Raw genomic sequence first — 20,624 nt, forward strand, 5'->3', positions numbered from 1 at the left:
GCACTGAAGGCACAGCTGTTGCAACTGGAGAGAAGCCATGTGGATAATGATGACAGCAGGTGATATGAATATGCAAGGAGTCCAAAACCATCTGAGTGTTTTGCTGATCAGATTTGTCCTCTGATTACTGACATCCAAAGATGAGCTGTAGCTAATGCAGACACAGTGCTGAAGATTTATAAAAGCACAACAGATGTTTTGTGTAGTGCATCATTTACTTTTAAAGAAATGGTAAATGGCCTGTATTTGTATAGCGCTTTTACTAGTCCCCCCTAGGGACCCCAAAGCGCTTTACACACCTATCCACCCATTCACACACTGGTGGAGGCAAGCTGCAGTTGTAGCCACAGCTGCCCTGGGGCAGACTGACAGAAGCGAGGCTGCCATATTGCGCCATCGGCCCCTCTGGCCATCACCAGTAGGCGGTAGGTGAAGTGTCTTGCGCAAAAACACAACGACCGAGACTGTCCGAGCTGGGGCTCGAACCGGCAACCTTCCGATTACAAGGGGAAACTCCCAACTCTTGAGCCACGATCGCCCTCTTCATTATCTTCATTATAAAGAATAAACATGTGTCCTGGTCTTCATCACACCATTCTTGAATATTTTGCCAGAGCCAAATTGTGACACAGCACATAACCATCTGATATTGATATCTCTTCTACCTTATATGAGTTGGAGCCAATTAATGACTGATAGGCTTGCGTAATATTTTTTTTTTTTTTTTGTTTTTTTGTTTTTTTAATTGATCAAGATGCAAAATGCAAACAACAAGAGGTCACATGACAAAGAAATAAAAAAAGGAAAAAGAAAAAAAAGGACAAAAAGGTCTGTGATAGACTGATGTTCTGTCAACAAAGCCTTGATTAGTCAAATTAATTGATTTATGCAAAACTGCACTAAGCAACAAACGGACAAAAACCCACAAAAAGATACATTAGCTCTTTCCCATGAAAATAAGAGCAGCTTGGCCTTTTAAAGCCACCTGCCAAGTCTTCATGCAGTAGACTGTGGGCAGATTATCCTTGCGGCCTTCATAAAAAAATTAGAATGCATGTCAAGTTACATTCTGTTTGTATGAAGTCAGCTCTGGGAATTGTCGGATTAACGCCCTGTTCTGATCGACAGCCCACGTCAGTCAGGTGAAATATTCATCAGCTGGTTGGAGTCACACATAAGGCCTCCTATGGTTTGTTACTAACATCGCCTTGGCAATTCAACACCTACAGAGGCAACGCTACACCCCCTCCCCCCATTATCACACCATACTCATCCTGAGAGAATAGTGTTGAAGTTGTAGCTCACCCTGAACTAGCAGAGCTCAATGTTTCTTTAACTTTATTTTCACATTCTCATCTTCGTGACTCTCGCTCGCGCCTTATTTTATATTACAATAAATCATCGTATCTGTGAATTTACAGCCGGTAACAACCTTCCACAGTTTTTTTTTTAAAAATTAAAACAGCAGAAATATTATAAACAAGCCAAATCCTTTAAGCCAGTTTCATAAAGAAGTTGGTGGTTATGACCAATGTGGTTCAGATATGAGAATACTCGTGACGCTAATTAGAAGCAGAAACTAACAGCTTATAGCTGCTACCACGCCTCCATTTTTAAAAAAAATCTCTCTCACACACACACACACACACACACACACACACTCACACACTCACACACTCACACACACACACACACACGTACGTAATGGCGATAAACAGACACACCCTCTGTATCTGCAGCAGCCATGGCCTACGTGAAACAGTGAGCAATGCAATGTTTATTGAGCTCTACCTCGTCCCACTTTATACATATGATCGAATAAATGTGACTCAGGCCTTGTTCCGTCAGTGAACCCTGCAGGTGTGGTGAGCTCAGGGTGAGGGTGGCCATTACTGCGAATGTAAATTTTCCACCAGATTTTCATTAAAATGGGAGGATCTGCGGCCTATTTTTGGCAAGGATGAGGTTAGTGATCCTGGATAAGCTGCTGCAGGTTTACAGAGCCTGTATTTGTTTGTGCTAGAAATAAATACAAAAGGTCAGGAAATAAACAATTCTTTCCCCTTTTCTTTTTTAAATGTTCAAAGCTTTGGTGTCGCTCTGTTCTGGGAACCTCTCATGTACATTCATGGAAAGCCAAAAATCAGGGAGATCAGCACCAGGATACCCTCAGAGGGAAAAAGAAAAAGAAATGACAATGGCCAAGTCACAAAAAGCATGAAATTGAGGAACTGGGGTTGATGTGGGCTGCAAAGCGGCTTGCAGAAGGACTCAGTACAGAGAACAGGTGATCAGAGTCACGCCCAGTGTGCAGGAACTAACAATGTGTTAGATTTTTGACTCAACTGGGCTTTTACAGATGATTTTAGACAGCAAGTCTGATGTGAAAAAAGAAACCAAAAACTAAACAAAAACTGTGCTTGAAAAACATAAATGACACCCAGCTCCCCAAAACGTAAAAAAATACTACCTGCATTTTCATGAAAGTAGCTTAAAAATCCCCCCAAAAAGCAGGCAGATACTCATTCATCTGGTTACTAAGCAAAACCTCACTAAATATGCATCAATATTTACCAACTTTTAAAATAAATATAATATTACCTGTTCAAGTCTCGGTCAGCAGGTAATGCAAACACACACCTCACGTTCATGCCTTGACAAATACATTCAAACCTTCACATACCGCTTTAAAGTAAATTGTTTTTAGTAAAGACAGTACACAAACCCTACATGTGAACCCTCTATTACATAACCCCCTAACAATAAATCATACCCACTGTGGAACTCAGCACCACACACCACAAACATATAAGTACACAGGAACAATGCTCGCATTAGAGCAGCAGAGGATCTTTTAGTTTCAATCCTCCAGTTGAGATTCAAGTCATCATTTTTGTAAGATCAGTAAACCCAAGTCAACTTTATACTGAAAAAGAGAAATTCTGTATAAATATACACATGTATATTAGGGGTGCAACGATACACAAAATTCACGGTTTGGATCGGTTCGATACTTTGGTGTCACGGTTCGATATTTTTTCGATAAAAAGGCATGAACATTTTTTTGTAATTTGCCATTTATTACAATTATAAATATATATTTTAACTCAAAAGTACAGTTTTTAAATTTAATGTTGCTGAAACAACAAAATAATAAATCTGATCGAGAAATCACTCATCTTTGGAAAAGAGAGTTTATTACAGAGAAATGGCTCTTTCCAAAATAAAAGCTATACTATACGCTATATTCTCAGCAGCATATTAAACATATCAGGTCCCCATACGGAGAATCATGGCTGTCTAAATGACTCGGGTAAAGTTTGTAGCATGCGTGCTTGTTGTTTTTGTCTGCTTCCACTTGTCTTGCACTAGGATGATGTCGGTGTTAATGTGCAGTCATATTAATTGTGTTCCCACTAGTGCTGTCAGCGTTAATCTCGTTAAAATGACATTAACGCCATAATGCGGCAAATCTCCGTTAACGAGTTACCGCGGATCGCCCCGTGCGTGGGGCTGGACGGCGTCAACACGTTAAGAAGCTAACTGCACTAACGCACTAGTTCCCACCAATTGAGCATTGCGTGGTACATCCGAGATACTGTTTTACTTTTGTCCATGTCTGTGAAGGACCCCGGCCCACGTAGACCGCGAAGGCCGGGTCCTCCAAAGGATGCAGCCGACGTTTTGGGACACAGCTTCAGTTTCGGGTAGCGTTGAGGCAGTAGCCATGTTGCAACGAGCTTAGCTTCTGTCTTGCTAGCTCAGTGGATCTGCGCTTGACAGTGCAGCCTAGGCGGAGTAGTCGAACGAAGATCCACTGAGCGCTCAACAGAAAATTTTGTATTGTTCAATACATATGCGTACCGAACCGAAAGCACTGTATCGAACGGTTCAATATCGATACGAGTGTTGTTGCACCCCTAATTAATAAATTACATGTGTGTGTGTGTGTGTACACATATACACACACACACACACACACACACACACACACACACACACACACACATATATATATATATATATATATATATATATATATATATATATATATATATACATACATACATACATACATATATATATATATATATATATATATATATATATATATATATAAAAAAAACAGTAATCTTTACTCTTACAAAAGTGTAATTTAAGCTGTTTACAAAACATCTGATCAATCGATATGAGAAGTTATGGAATAAAATAACAGCATTTCATGTTTGTTTAATAGCTCAAAACCAGCTGCTAAACAAGAGATAACATCAAACTTCCTGCTGCCAGCATAAAGTACATGCTAATCTCAAACTTGCAAACAAAGTGAGTGGATGACAGACTTGCTATTAACGTCATCAACAAACAACATTACATTCATGTTGTGTCTGTTTGCTTCTTCTTCTTGGCAATAAAATGGAACAGCATCAACAGGCTAGATGAACAGGACAAGCGTGATACAAAACAGTCAAACTAAAGCGGTCAAATTTGTGCAATGGGCATGTACCAAACCAAATTTAAGAATAATGTGGAAAGTCTCAAGTTCTTTTGTCCTGTTTGACACTAAATTACTTAGGATGTGAAAGAAAGGTGTAGTACTCGGCAGTTCTGACAGTTACATACTCGGAACACTTGGGTTTTTTTTCCCCCCCTCTTTTGTAAGGTGAAACACACAACCCTATACTAGTAAATAACTGCTATTTAGTTCAGTTATACTTATCATTGCTACTGTTAAATAAGAATTCAATTTAGATCAGAACAACAGTGTTCAGTCTTAAGACGCAAATGAAGTCAAGACATGAAATTTGTCTTGTTTAACCATGAAACATCAAATCAATAACATGGATAGTCTGATGACTTTTCCTGGAGTTATTCACCAGTAATCTTTAAGCACTGAAGGTGTAAATGAGGATAAAACTTCACTAAACCAACTGTAATGATTACCTTTTATGATAGCAAAAGCAAAATGTGCAAAGCCATCAACGGCTTTAACATTCACCTTTGAGAGGCGTCACATGGCAGCTTGGTAGCCAACAAAGGACATTTCTGTGACACAGGAAAGAGCAGCGACAGTAAGAGTGTGCCAAGGTGAGCCTTTGAGGTTTTGCATAGTAATACAAAACAAAAACAATAGCTATTAGGGAAATTTAAAGCCACAGCGCCATAGTTACAAGGTGTCCCTCAGGCTGTTCATCTAACAAGTCGCCAAAGTTTCGCTTTGTTTGCACACCTGACTTGGAATAACCAAGACAGGAAGCAATTCAGCAATTAACAGAGTGGTCACTATTATTTATAGCTAAATGACCTCACCTTTAAACTGTATCTTTTAGACAGAAAAACAAAGTGAATTTTACATTATTCTTTTAACATTGACAAGAATGCCCCTCACACTTGATACGTGTACACACTTAAATGATAAGTACTCTCAGTGCAGACTGCGCAATTTCCTTTGTTGTGTATTTGATATCAATCGCCTTATTTCTCGTGGCAGACTAAAAAAAAGATCACAGGTCCTGTTGCCATTGAGCAAGCAAATATGGTTTCCCTCAAGCAAATAAAACATATGTGCCATTTACCTGAAACAAATAAACAAAACCCCCATCTAGGCTGCAAGCGACCTACTTTAAATTAGTCTGAAACAACACAGTGAAACCACAACAGTCTTTCGGAATGCAACTGAAAACTATGAAGAGATGTGGCGTCTCTTTGTGGTTCTACTTTTCCACTTAAGGAAAGACATCCCTAATATCTAGACATTTGTTAATCACATAAATTTTAAACAGAGCACCGAAAAAGAGACATGCATCAACTCTAATAACCCAAACTTTCACACATTAGGACTTGAACAAATACCAAAACTATAACTTCATACAATCCAGTTTTGTTCTCTCATTTTTCATCCATGATTAATGAATCTGCTTGTAGTTTTATTGTATTCATAACAATTTCTAACAAGCACTGAGGGGTAGTAATTTTATGGTACACAAAACCTTAAAAATGTTAACGACATCTGCATCCACAAAGAAATCTGTTTACTTAGTTTAAGTCAAAACCCCATCCAAAGACAAGAATACATTAAGTAAAAAAAAAAAAATTGAGCCATTTAGTGTTGGTGGGTGACGATTTCAAGGCAAAATTAACATTAAGTTCCACCAGGAAGTGAAGGAGGAAATTACATACTTGAGCATACTTGTAGACCAATGTTCATACCATGGATGCTGTAAAACCAGTATATCTAAATATTGGTTGGTTCACAGTAAACTGTGAAATGAAATTTTCAACTAAACATCGCTATGTATATTTAAGAGACTGTTTTCTTTGACTTTCCCCATTTGGTCTCAGCGAGCTGGACGTATCCACAGTGTTTTGGGTTTTTAGTAGAATTATAGAAATAATATGGCTCTGTGTGACACAGACTCAAAGATTAATAACATACTATAGTTACACACTCTGTTACTTAGCACTAATTAGCAGTTATGTGCATCTGTGCGTTGCTAACCAAGCTTTCTAGCATTAGTCGATAACTTGGCACTACAGCCAAAAGTTAACCTCACATACCAGCACTAAGACTGCCCAAAACCAAAACAATTTTTAAATATAGAGTTGCTAGAGGGAGATGATTCCCAGTGTCCACCCCTAAAAGGAGCAAGGCAGTATTAGGAATTCTACTCATTGCATGAGGACAGATACAGTCACATCAGAAGCTCTAAACCCCATCATGAGAGTGTGGTGAAGCTGATCGCTGTTTAACCAAAGAGGAACAGCAGTCACAAGCCAACTCAGAGTTCCTCTTTGCTTTGTACTCAAACTGTACTGATTTTCCACTTTGGTTAAAATACTTGTGGCTTAACTATAGGAATCAAATAAGATAAGATAAGATAAGATAAGATAACCTTTATTAGTCCCACACGTGGGAAATTTGTTTTGTCACAGCAGGAAGTGGACAGTGCAAAAGTTATGACGCAAAAATTAGAATACAATAAGAATAAATACAGTACACAACTGTACAGAATAGAATAAAATAATATACTATATACAGTAGAATAAAATAGAATAAAAATATACAATAAGATAAAAATAGAATACGAATGCTATATACAACTGAGTAAAAATACAACGATGCCAGAAAAGATTATTGCACTTAGTGTTATTGCACATGTGTGGATGTGTGTGTTTGTTCAGTTAAAGTCTTTGTTGTGGAGTCTGACAGCAGTGGGGAGGAAAGACCTGCGAAATCTCTCCGTCCCACACCGTGGGTGCCGCAGTCTCCCACTGAAGGAGCTGCTCAGTGCTGTCACAGTCTGCTGCATGGGGTGGGAGACGTTGTCCAACAGGGATGACAGCTTAGCCGCCATTCTCCTGTCACTCACCACCTCCACTGGGTCCAGAGGGCATCCTAGAACAGAGCTGGCCCTTCGGATCACCCTGTTCAGTCTCTTCCTGTCCCCAGCAGAGATGCTGCCGCCCCAGCAGACCACACCATAAAAGATAGCAGAAGCCACCACAGAGTCATAGAAGGTCTTCAGGAGTGGGCCCTCCACCCCAAACGACCTGAGTCTCCGCAGCAGGTACAGCCTGCTCTGCCCTTTCCTGTAGAGGGCGTCTGAGTTATGAGTCCAGTCCAGTCTGTTGTTCAGATGAACACCAAGGTACCTGTAGCTGTCCACAGCCTCAATGTCCATACCCTGGATGTTCAGTGGTTGCAGTGGAGAATGCTTGTGCCTGCGGAAGTCTACCACCAGTTCCTTGGTTTTACTGGCGTTGATCTGTATGTAATGTATGTAATGCAAATTAGTTTTACTCAGGTAAAGGTTCAAAGAGGGTTGGGACTAAGCAACAAAGCTGCGCTAATCTCCTGATTAACACTTCAACCCCAGTGCCTTTTCTCCTCCACTCAAGGTTCAAGGTTCAAGGTTCTTTATTTGTCACATGCATAGTTATACAAGTATAACACACAGTGAAATGTAGCCTGACACGCTCCTCGACATGTGCAAAAAAATTGGGGGGGGGGGGGGGGGGGGGGGGGGGTGTAGAGGAAGTATACATACATACACACATATACACACACACACACACACACACACACACATTGGGTGAATGTGCAGTAGTAGCAGCAAGCAGGTGAATTCTGTACATTAATATGAATAGACATCTGACTATTTTACAGGATAGACAATATAAACATATTTAAAATTAAAGGAATTGAAATGTACATTGTGCGTTGGTTTAGTGTCTGGAAGAGTCCTGTCTCAGTCAATTATAGATGATGTGAGAGGGCGGGTGTGTGTGTTTAGGGCACGGATGGCTTGGGGATAGAAGCTCCTCTTGAGTCTCTCTGTCCTTGCCCGGAAGATGCGGAACCTTCTACCAGATTGCAGAAGTTGGAACAGTTTGTTGCCAGGATGGGATGGGTCCTTCAGTATCTGCGCTGCTCTAGTCCGGCATCTCCTGGTGTAGGTGTCCTGAAGCGGGGGGAGAGCAATCCTGCAGCAGCGTTCTGCTGTACGGATCACTCTCTGGAGAGCTTTTTGGTCCTTCACACAGCTGTTCCCAAACCACGATGTCATGTTCTGTGCGAGGATGCTCTCCACAGCACCTGTATAGAAAATCCTGAGGATCTTTGGGGAGACCCTGAACTTCCTCAGTTGTCGTAGGTGATACAGGCGCTGCCTAGCCTTTTTGGTCTGGACCTGAATGTGGGCAGCCCATGTCAGGTCTGAGGAGATGTGGACACCAAGATACTTGAAGGACTGCACCCTCTCCACTGGAGCTCCATTGATGATAATGGGCTTGTAGTCTCTGTGCTGACCCCTTCTGAAATCCACCACCAGCTCCTTGGTCTTGCCGACGTTCAGCTGGAGGTGGTTGTCCTGGCACCACGATGCCAGATTCTTCACTTCATCCATGTAGGCCGTCTCATCGTTGTTGGAGATGGCACCCAACACCACTGTGTCGTCAGCAAACTTCACAATGGTGTTGGAGCCATGGGTGGCCACACAGTCTGAAGTGTAGAGGGAGTAGAGCAGTGGCGAGAGGACACATCCCTGAGGTGCTCCTGTATTGATGGTGATGCTGTTGGAGAAGCACCTGCCCACCCTCACCACCTGAGTTCTGCCAGTGAGGAAGTCCAACACCCATGCACACAGACGGCTGTTAAGTCCCAGATCCCTCAGCTTTGTGAACAGTCTGCAGGGCACTATTGTGTTAAACGCTGAACTGTAATCAACAAACAGCATTCGCACATAGTTACCCTGTTTGTCCACATGGCTGAGAGTGGTGTGTAGGACGTGGGCGATGGCATCCTCTGTGGATCTGTTGGATCTGTAGGCGAACTGCAGCGGATCTGTGGTGTCTGGGATGGAGGAGGAGATGATGTTCTTCAGCAGCCTCTCAAACACCTTCATTACTACCGAGGTCAGTGCAACTGGCCGGTAATCGTTCAGGGATGAGGGTTTGCGGTTCTTGGGCACAGGGATGATGGTGAATCTTTTGAAGCATGTGGGGACCACAGACTTCGCCAGAGACTCGTTGAAGATGTAAGTGAACACACCTGCTAGCTGGTCAGCACAGCAGCGCAGCAGACGTCCGGTGATGCCGTCTGGCCCCGCCGCTTTCCTTGTGTTCACTCTCCTCAGTGCCGCTCGGACGTCATGCTCCGCGATGCTGGTCACCGGTCTCTCGCTGATGACGTCACTGTCCTCGGTAGTCAGGCGGTAGATAGCATTAGCCGCCTGGCTAACCTCGAAACGGGCGTAGAACTGATTCAGCTCGTTGGTGAATGCAGAGTCAGCGTTGATCAGCGCAGTGTCCCTGGCTTTGTAGTCCGTAATGGTGCGTAGTCCGTGCCACATACTCCGTGTGTCGCCCTGGTGGAAATGGGACTCCACACGTTCCCGGTACCGGCGTTTGGCATCTCTCACCGCGCGCCGCGTGCCGTATGAGGCCGCTTTGTAGGCGCTCATATCGCCAGTGGTGAGACCCGCGTTGTAGGAGGCGGTCCTGGCGTTTACTGCAGTGCGGATCGATCTGTCCATCCACGGTTTCTGGTTTGGGAATGTGGTGACTCTCGCAGTGGGGATAATCTCCTCCTCTAGCATATTGACGAAGCATACTGCTACTTCCGTAAACTCGTTGATGTCGACTGCGCATGCTCTGAACATGTCCCAGTCAACGTAGTTGAGTGCGTCCTGTAGCGTAGCTTCTGATTGGGCAGTCCACCGTTTTACCTCCCTCGTGGTTACTTCTTCCCTCCGTATGCTTTGTTTATACTGGGGGATGAGGAAGATGGCGTTGTGGTCAGACTTCCCAAAAGCCGGGTGTGAGACAGCTTTGTAGCCCTGCTTGTATGGCGTGTAGCAGTGATCCAAAATTCGATCCCCTCTCGTTGGACACGAGACATGCTGGTAAAAGTTTGGCATGACTTGTCTGAGGTTCGCTTTGTTAAAGTCTCCTGCTACAATGAGGGCTGCGCCCGGGTCCTTGTTTTGAAGCGAGCTCAGCACATCATGTAATTCGGACAAAGCCATACCTGTGTCCGCTTGGGGTGGGATGTAGACCGCCGTGGCGATGACCAAGGTGAACTCACGGGGCAGATAGAAAGGGCGGCACTTAATGCTCAGGAACTCCAGATGTGGCGAGCAGCCGCTGGAGAGAGTAGAAATGCTCCTGGCATCACACCACTTTCTGTTTACCATGAAACACACTCCCCCACCTTTGGTTTTGTTTGACTCTGCCGTTCTGTCCGCGCGGAGCACAAAGAATGAATCCGACGGAGTTACGGCCTGGTCCGGCACGGTGGGGGTCAGCCATGTCTCCGTGAAGCACAGAATGTTGCAGTCCCTCATGTCACGTTGGAAGGTGACCCTTGCTCTTAGGTCGTCGAGCTTGTTCTCCATGGATTGTACATTGGCCAGTAGGACACTGGGCAGTGGTGCGCGATGCGCCTGCTGTCTCAGTCTGTTCCTAATACCAGCGTGTTTCCCCCGGCGCTTCTTTGTTCTGCGCCTCGGATGAGCGGCCCGTACTTTGTTGTTCTCCGCGCCGCGTAGAATCTCTGGCGGCCAGGAAGGGTCGGGTTTAAAAGTGTCCAAGATTAGATGTGCAACCTTGGCACCGATGTTTATAAGTTTGTTTTGTTTGTTTACTCGCTTTCATACATTTCAGGGAGGTCAGTAACTGATTGTCCATCTTCAGTTGTATCTATGGAGGAGTGCCTATGTACACACCACAGGCCTTAAGAGAGACAATGGGTAGTATGCCTGCAATGTTGATATGACTTTCACCCATTAGAACATCAAGAATGACACCTATTGACTGCATTATAAAGAAGCAGGACACTTAAGACCTGGCATTACTGTTCTGTCTTATACAATGGGCATACAGCAAGCTTACATATACTCACAACATATATTCTAAACCACCAGAAATCCTTTGAGGCCTTTTTTTAAACCCCAACCCCCAAACTTCAAGCCAAAGCTCATGGAGATCATAAGCTCAGACTAGCCTCTCATGATAAGATGAGAATGGTTCAACACTTCAGAAAGAAAACTCAAAGATTGAATAATCTTATTTAATGGAGGGAATGAGATAGAGGAGTAACACATAAGCAGCGCTCTGTCCCAACAGGAGGAGGAGAAATCTGCAAGAATGACAGACCAAAAAAAACAAACAAAGGAAATGTTTAGAGTGGGGTGTAAATGTGGCCTGGTACCAACACAACACTGAAACTATAGTCAGGGGCCATGGGGAGAGAGGGAGGAGGAGAAAGGATGGGTGGGTGGATGAGTTAAATGAATGTGGTGAGAGGGAATTAAACATTTTGAGGGCTGCGAGGGGCACAAAGGCTTATTATATCTCCCCTTATGTTACAATAATGGACGCACACATTAAAACAGGGCCAAAGATAACAAGATTAGCATATGTGCAAATAAATCCTCCTTTACAAGCCTGATTTCAGACAGTTTAACTCTTGGCTCTGTATGAGTGTGAATAATTTTCTTCAGATCGGCTCCCCTTTGCAAACGGAACAAGTGGGTGGAGCTTCTGTGCTAACAACCAGAAATCAATGACATCATATAGAGCCAACAGAACAAACAAACCTTATAACAGGGTTTTTCGAGCACTCTGAAGCCTGAGAACATATGCTGACCTCACAATCTGAATTTTTTACCATTTTCAGTATGAGGCTGTGCCACTGTAACAGTATATACATATATAACAAAGGATAGGCCCCGTTTAAGGCAGCAGATCCACAGGACAGCTTTTATAACCACTGGTCTCTAGTTACAAAGCAGAAGGAGGAGGGCGAGTCAGCGCAATTGGGGAGGCTGATGGGGTTTATTACATCCATAAAGATAGTATAAAGATTAAGCAGGGCCCTAGAAAACCTCTGCCATCAAAAAATAAAACATTTAGATTAAACATTTATTATTGCTTATATCTTCTTAAATTTTATGACCCTTCCTGATTCCACATCAGCCACTCTAAACCTGTGCACAGAAAACAAACTTTCTTGTACCATTTACGATTCACGTCAGGCAAGTCAGAACAAAGCACGCAAAAAATAAAAGTGAGAATTATTGCCATGGAATTAAAGGGTATGTAAAAAAACACTGTGTGCCCCACATATCTCACGAACAACACACCCCAACTTTATGTCCAGTATGGGGACTAAAAGTCTGAGGGCAGCCTGGGAAAACCTGAAGCGGAACCTGATAAGCGAGCAGTTTATTCTGAAAAACTGTACTTGTGCAAGAGCTTTGTGACCATTGTGTGGGCGTGTGTTTGAACATGTATGTGAGGGCGTGTCAGGTGCCGTTGCCTAGTAGAATACACGTGTAAAGGCTGAAGTTCAGCAGAGGGTTTGATAACACTGAAAAGGCCGTGAGCTCTGAATCCTGATGATCACTTATCTGCAATCACTCACACATTTTACAGAAAACCTCAAGTAAATTATTTACTTGATAATCCAATAGGAACGATGGAGCTCATCTATGCTTCAGATTTTAATCAGGGACACGGTATAAAACCTGTGACCAATAAATACATATGTCAGTGTTTTGTCTTAACAGTGAGGCCAATGGTGATGACCAAATATTGATGATATATTCTGCATTAAAACATCTCAAAGTCTCACATACTGGCTCTGTGTGTGTGGCGTGTGAGGGTGGGGGAGAATAAAGTACACCACAACCAGTTAAAATATATGTTATTAGCCTATTGCTCATTCATAAGCCCAGGCCTGTTCCTGCTTTTTTAGATTTGATAACAATGACATCAGTGTCAGCCGGAAGATCACATGAGTTTCTGTGAAGGTTGAACGCATCTCACACACACACACACACACACACACACACACACACACACACACACACACACACACACGATAGCTAGATGCAGAGAGACACGCACAGTCACCTCTCCTCTTCCATGAATATAGAAACAGCTGCACCTGCACCCATTATTTATATTACTCAACATGCATTATGCACTGATGAAACATTTCACCGCTCCCAAATTAGCCAAACACACACCAGGATTAGGATAAGTGTGGCCAAACCCTTTGTCCTCAGGTGTAGGTCAGAACTCTTCCGACTCAATGCATCTTTAATCCAAAGTCTGTAGCTCAGATACTGATTTTGGTTGTGGATCTGCTCTGCCTCCCTAATTATGGGTCAATCCATTTGATTAAATTCCCTGCTGTTCCATGTTTAGTTCATTTAGGAAAGCCGAAATACAGGTGAAAGGAAACAGGTCCTCAGTTCTGATTTACCGGCACGTTACGTTTAACATTTCCCATAAAGTTTCCAGTTCAGATACAATCATATAACTAGTTGTTGCCGAGTGGATTAAAGAATTCTCTTGTATATTTAGAAGGTGCAGGACCGGTGAAACGGAGAGCAGAGGAGGGGAGAGAAGCTGTAAATGGCAGAAAGCGTGACAGGCACACACATTAAGCTGAAATAAAAACTTGTGCATACAAGTTGGATTTTTAAAAAGAATCCCCCCCCCAAATAAAATAAAATGTTCATTTATCCAGTGCCGTTTGAGCAAAACCTCAAAAAACTACTACAACATCTTTGTGATAAGGGTTTTACCTGGTTAGGAAAAAAGTGAATAAAGACATGCAAATAGGAGCACTAACGCTGCCGACTACTGACTACACTGCTATCGCCATGATTTCTTTGACAGGAAGACCTAAGAAGAAAATAAATAAATAAAAAGAAGTCCCTGTCATCACCTTCTTTCAGAATGTCTCAATGTAAACAACATTTCAGGTGTACAATGAATACACAGGGTTGTACTGTTCCTGTATCTATTTGTTTAATGCCAAATCAGCTGCAACTATGGAGGAATCTAGAAAGGCAGACCTTCTGCACAGAGGGGCAAATATCCTGCATGAGGTGGGAGGGGGGAGAAAAAGATGGTGGAATGGAGGGTGGGTGAGGGCGATGACGCATAACTGTATGTGTGTGCGTGCATTGATTACAAGATCACTAAAAGAACCAGTCAAACCTGATTGACCAGGGCTCAAGATTCCACCCTCTCCATCTCTCTGGCTGTTGTGAATTTTTGTCTGTGCAAGAATCAAAGGCTCTTTGTAGCTAGCCAGCTTGTCCATATAGTGTCATATTCCCCACAATGACACATGTTAAGTAGTGAGTGTCATACAAACACAATGCAACCTCCTTCACTATGCTGCTATGCTCTTTATGCACTTTGACCATGAAACAACATAAGCAACGAGCAGACCGAATCTGAAGGCCCTTGATCATAAAATTACAATTAATGCTATTGAAGGTATTCGACTCCCTCAGCTGCATTAGTCATGGAAGCAGCAAAACATTTGTGTCTGTTTGCATCAATCTATAGAGGAAGTGTTTCCATTCAACTAAATTTCAATATCAGGTGACAGTTCACTGGTAATGGATCAGAACACTGTGAGGCTCTCAGACTTTCTGTACTCCATTCAAATATTTATTCCCTTGCAGATCTTTTTTGCTCAATTGTCACGTACGCATGTGTAATTCATTCTCCTGTCCTCATTCATTCGGCGACATAACCTGGTTAGATACACACCAATCACCTGTTCGGATTATTTGTAGTTAGGGCTGTGCGATATGACCAAAATCTCATATCCCGATATAAGAATTGTATCGTCCTGATAACGATATAAATCACAAAAATGTAACATTTTCTGTAAATTCTGTGAATCTCAGGCAGATCGTCTTGCAGGAAGTGTTTCCAGCTGCGCGTCATGTAGCTGGAGTCCAGTGTTTTAACCGATGCATGAAACTATACATTTTTAGACATAAGTTGTAATGGCCACTGTTTTCTTTGTGAGTATTTATTACATGGCGTGCTGCGGGGAAAAGCCCGTTCTAACGTTTGAGTCTAAGGTTTATTTTTTAGCACCTGGCAGCTCTTTTTTAATTTTCATCCGTAAATAATCTGCTCTTTCGCGTGATTCAGTTTATTTTGAAAAGTCTCAACAGGATCTTGAGCTTTATTGTGAAAGGTTTATGTGGAACATAAACAAGCGGACACGCGATGGTGTTACAGTCGTTGTTGCTAACCACAACGCATAAAAACAGGCGCTTGTCCGTCCCTAGTGTGGTTATATTAAATATAAGAGAAAGAGAGAACTTTAAGAAATGAATCTAGCCACTACAGTGACCATCAAAACGGTGAAAAAAAAAAAAAAAAAAAATTGCCATAAAGAGTTTATTTTGCAACACCACGAAACAAACGATAGCGTAAAATGAAACGATAGGCGTTTTTATATAGTCATCCGATATATATCGTTATATCGAACAGCCCTATTTGTAGTCATATATAAACCCTTTAATTTTTTAATTTTTTTGGATTTGTTTACACCTGCCAGCCCCGTGTGTCGGGACATGGGCGTGGCCTTGCGATCCTGTACAACAGCAAGTATAAGGTATCCTCTTTCTGCTCCTGCCTACTCCTCGTTTGAATCCATGCTGATTCAAATTAATGGACCAACCCCCACAGTATCAGTTGCCGTTTACCATCCACCTAAAATCAACTCTGACTTTTTAACTGATTTTTCTAACTTTCTCGCTGAAACCCTACTTTTATCTCCAAATATACTACTGCTGCGCGATTTTAACATCCACATGGACAACACATCAAATTCAGCCACAAGAGATTTTATATCTTGTCTGGACAATTTTGGCTTACACCAATATATGGACGTTCCCACACACTCCAAAGGACACATTTTGGATCTTGTTTGCTGTATTGGTGTCACCCCTAAGAATTGTGCTGTTTTGGACATGCCTTTTTCAGACCATAAATTAGTTTTATTCAATGCTAGTCTCCCACTATACAAAAATAAACTAAACCGCTCAATTACTTTTAGAAATAGTAGGGGCATTGATCTATCAGCTCTTTCCCATGGCATTAATAACTTACCTACCATTGATGCCTCAGCTTCCATAGACGACCTGGTATCTCACTATAACAATGAACTTATCAACCTCTTAGATACCTTGGCTCCCCAAAAAACTCAAACTGTTTCTTTCTCTCGCTCTGCACCATGGTACTCATCTGAACTTCGCCAACTTAAAGCTACTGGACGCTGCCTAGAACGTCTCTCCAGGAAAACAGGACTTACTATTCACAAGGACATGTATCTCAGTCATATACAACACTATAAAGAAGCTATTCATCATGCTAAATCTGCTTACTACACCTGTGTTATTGAATCTGCTGAAGGAAACACTCGCACTTTGTTTTCTACATTGCATAATATTGTTAAACCCCCAGATACCTTTGCCATACATACACACTCTGCCACAGTTTGCAACAAATTTATGGACTTTTTTTTTTTTTTTTTTACACCAAGATTGAGAATCTTCATCAACAACTGCCCTCGTCCTGTGAAATGGTCAATTGTTCTATCTGCATTTTTTTTTGTCCTTCTCAGCTGTGATCCTCTCTATCCCATTTGGAACTTCCCACAATAACTCAGCTATCTTCCATAATTACTAACTTAAAGTCATCATCATGTAAACTTGATCCACTGCCGACAAATCTTGCCCCACTGATTGCTAATATCGTACACTCCTCTCTCATATCTGGTTCTGTTCCTTCTTCTCTTAAAACTGCAATAATAACTCCAATACTGAAAAAGAACGGTTCAGATCCCTCCAATCTAAATAATTTCAGGCCAATTTCAAATCTCCCTTTCCTAGCAAAAAATTCTTGAAGAGATAGTGGCTGCACAGGTTCATCATCATCATCTCATTGGAAATAACAGTTTCAGTCCGGCTTCCGTTCATGTCACAGTACAGAAACAGCCCTAGTAAAAATCACCAATGATCTTTTGGTTGCAGCTGATTCTGGACTTATATCCATCCTCATTCTCCTTGACCTTACAGCAGCTTTCGATACTATCTCCCACCGCATCCTCCTTCACAGATTAGCATCTATTGGCATCAATGGTACAGTACTCGCATGGTTTACTTCTTATCTCTGGGTCCTTTACTTTTTATCATCTATCTCCTACCCCTAAGTAATATTTTTAGGAAGCATAACATCCAGTTTCACTGCTATGCAGATGACACTCAGCTCTACCTATCCTCCAAACCCACAGCTACTCTCCCACCCACATCCATTTCTGACTGTTTAAGTGAAATCAAGGTCTGGTTTACTCCCAACTTTCTTAAACTTAATGGCAGAATTAATTTTAATAGGCACCAGATCAAAACTGACTACAGTTCCAACCAGTCTTTCGTTATCCATTGATAACTCAGTTTTGTGGGCGATCGTGGCTCAAGAGTTGGGAGTTCGCCTTGTAACCGGTTCGAGCCCCGGCTTGGACAGTCTCGGTCGTTGTGTCCTTGAGCAAGACACTTCACCCGTTGCCTACTGGTGAAGTGGTGGTGGTCAGAGGGCCCGGTGGCGCCAGTGTCCGGCAGCCTCGCCTCTGTCAGTGCGCCCCAGGGTGGCTGTGGCTACAATGTAGCTTGTCATCACCAGTGTGTGAATGTGTGTGTGAATGGGTGGATGACTGGATATGTAAAGCGCTTTGGGGTTCTTAAGGACTAGTAAAGCGCTATATAAATACAGGCCATTTACCATTTAACTCTGTTGTCACACCCTCCCCTCAGGTTAAGAGTCTTGGTGTCATTCTCGATAGCACTCTGTCCTTCACAGCACATAAATAATATCACTCTGTCTTCCTACTTTCATCTCCATAATATTAACCGTCTTCGTCCCTCACTCACACCACACAGTACCGCCATACTTGTCAATGCTCTTGTCACATCTCGTCTAGATTAATGTAATTCTCTTCTCTATGGTTTACCTCATAAATCCCTCCATAAACTGCAGTTGGTTCAAAATACAGCTGCTCGTATTATTTCCAGAACTAGATCCACTGAACATATAACACCTGTTCTTAAACAGCTCCATTGGCTTCCAATTCACCTCCATGTCAATTTCAAGATCCTGCTTCTCACTTTCAAAGCGCTTCATAACTTTGATCCTCCATATCTATCCAATCTTCTCCATACATACTCGCCCCTTCATACACTCCGCTCTTCTTCAGCTTCCCTTCTGTCAGTTCCACCTGCTCGCCTGACTACCACGGGACTCAGAGCCTTTAGTTGTTCTGCCCCGAGACTTTGGAATGCACTTCCACTTGCTCTACGGACCACACACTGTCTCACCACTTTTAAATCACTACTCAAAACCCATCTGTTTAGAATTGCATACACCTGATTAGGCCATTTTTACCTTGCTCAGTTTTTATATTTGCTTTTATACTTTTATGACCGTTTATGTCTAAATTTAATGTTTTTTTATGGTATTGTTTACGTGCTACTGTAAGGTGACCTTGAGGGTCTGAAAGGCGCCTATAAATAATGTATTATTATTAATTAGATTTCAGCTTTACTAACATTCAAATCTATTTTACTAGAGCTATGTCACTTTTTAAGAGATGCCGATCAAGCCAATCAAACCAATATCAAATATACATGCTGCCCCCCCAAATAATGTTATTTTTACATTGGTATTCTCTTTGTGTGAGCATGCTGTTTGTGTGAGCACCCATATGGAAAAGAGATAGTAAAAACTTATATGTGATTACTCATGAAAGTGGCCACTTTCTCATTACTTTCATACATTGTTTTAGTAAGTATCCAAAACATACAAGTTTCATTATATAAATTTTCAAGGGATCTTATATCTGTTTTCACTCTTATATGCTTTTCATACAAGTCTCACACAAGACAGATACAAACTTTATAAGATTTTTATATATATATATATATATATATATATATATATATATATATATATATATATCTCTTTTCCATATGGGCATGCTAAGCCACAGTGTGAAATAAATATCTGGATTGCATCCAGATATTGCTATTTGAGAATTACGCTACAGAATTCTGACCACTTCCTTTGTATCTTTATCGCAGAGCTCAAACTTCTGCAGAGAGCTGACATTAATTATTGTGTCAGACGAGGCTGGGTGTCACATGACTGTGGTGGTGATGAAGAAAACAAGTATTTGAATACAAACCAAACAGCAGTTTTGAGAGGAGGAATTAGCAGAAGTTCAGCCAGTAGCATGACTGTCATTTACACCCCACCAGCAAATCATGAAGCAGTGTCCTGTACATTTTACCCCAGGAGTCTCTGTAATATCAAAACCCATCTGTAATACGGGAAAAAAAACAAAAAAACAAAAAAAACAAAAAAAACAACCCTAACTGAAGTGTAGTGCATGTTATAGTTTCACAACTGTCACACAGCACACCGAAACCTCACCTCTCACCCAACTACCCAGATTTGGCTCTCTTTGACTTCAAGTGTTTAGCTGTTGATTTGACACGCTCGTGTGTCAATCACAAAAACACGAGAGAAAACTGTTCAGAACAGAGTGTAGAGAGTAATCTGAAGGAAAAAAAAAAAAAAAAAGAAAAACAGCAGCTGCACATAACCCATTACAGAGGTGCACAAGAAAATTCCAGGACTTTAATGACCACACCTCTTATTAATACCTATACTCTCCCTGGACCAAAAGCCTAACAGCTTTCTCCCGTATGTTTACTCTGGTTTCCAGCCTGTGGTGTATAATATATTGTGACCATAAGCAAGACCCAAATCCAAAAGGCAGGAGCAAATTCCCCAGATATCTGACACATTTATCTCTTGCTCCCACTGTGTACTGCTGTGAGCCAACTCTTTTCACCAGACACTAAGATGTCGCACTCATTTCACAGCATTCCCCAGAGACAAAAGTTTGTCTAGAGACCTTAACCTGATGAGCAGCCACGTTGTACTGCACACAAAGTCTCCCCCTTTAATAACACTTTCGCTCCCTAAAGACGATACTGCAAAGTTCTTCAGGCCTTTTCATCTCCTGCACCTTCTCTGGGTGTGTCTGAAAGTCTTGTCTGTTTCTCCCACACCTTTAACTGTTTGTTTTTCTGAAACAACACACCTCTGAGCATATGCATGTGTGTCAATGTGTTGGGCTCTCCCCCTGAGCTATTAGTCAACCTGCTGCATCCACGAAATCTGTATACACACACACATAGCCCCATCAAGGCCTACATGCTGGAAAGAGTGCTTTTATCATT

At 42.0% G+C, this 20,624-nt stretch overlaps 1 protein-coding gene across 1 annotated transcript in view; it reads right to left on the minus strand.

Moving 5' to 3' along the window:
- Positions 1 to 20,624, minus strand: part of fa2h (fatty acid 2-hydroxylase) — a 42,302-nt gene that overhangs the window by 9,470 nt on the left and 12,208 nt on the right. The gene's annotated exons all lie outside the window — the stretch shown is intronic.

Source organism: Diplotaxodon limnothrissa, linkage group LG7 (genome assembly GCF_057381915.1).
Source record: "Diplotaxodon limnothrissa isolate DT_005_m linkage group LG7, D_limnothrissa_male_GT1.1, whole genome shotgun sequence".
NCBI lineage: Eukaryota > Metazoa > Chordata > Actinopteri > Cichliformes > Cichlidae > Diplotaxodon > Diplotaxodon limnothrissa.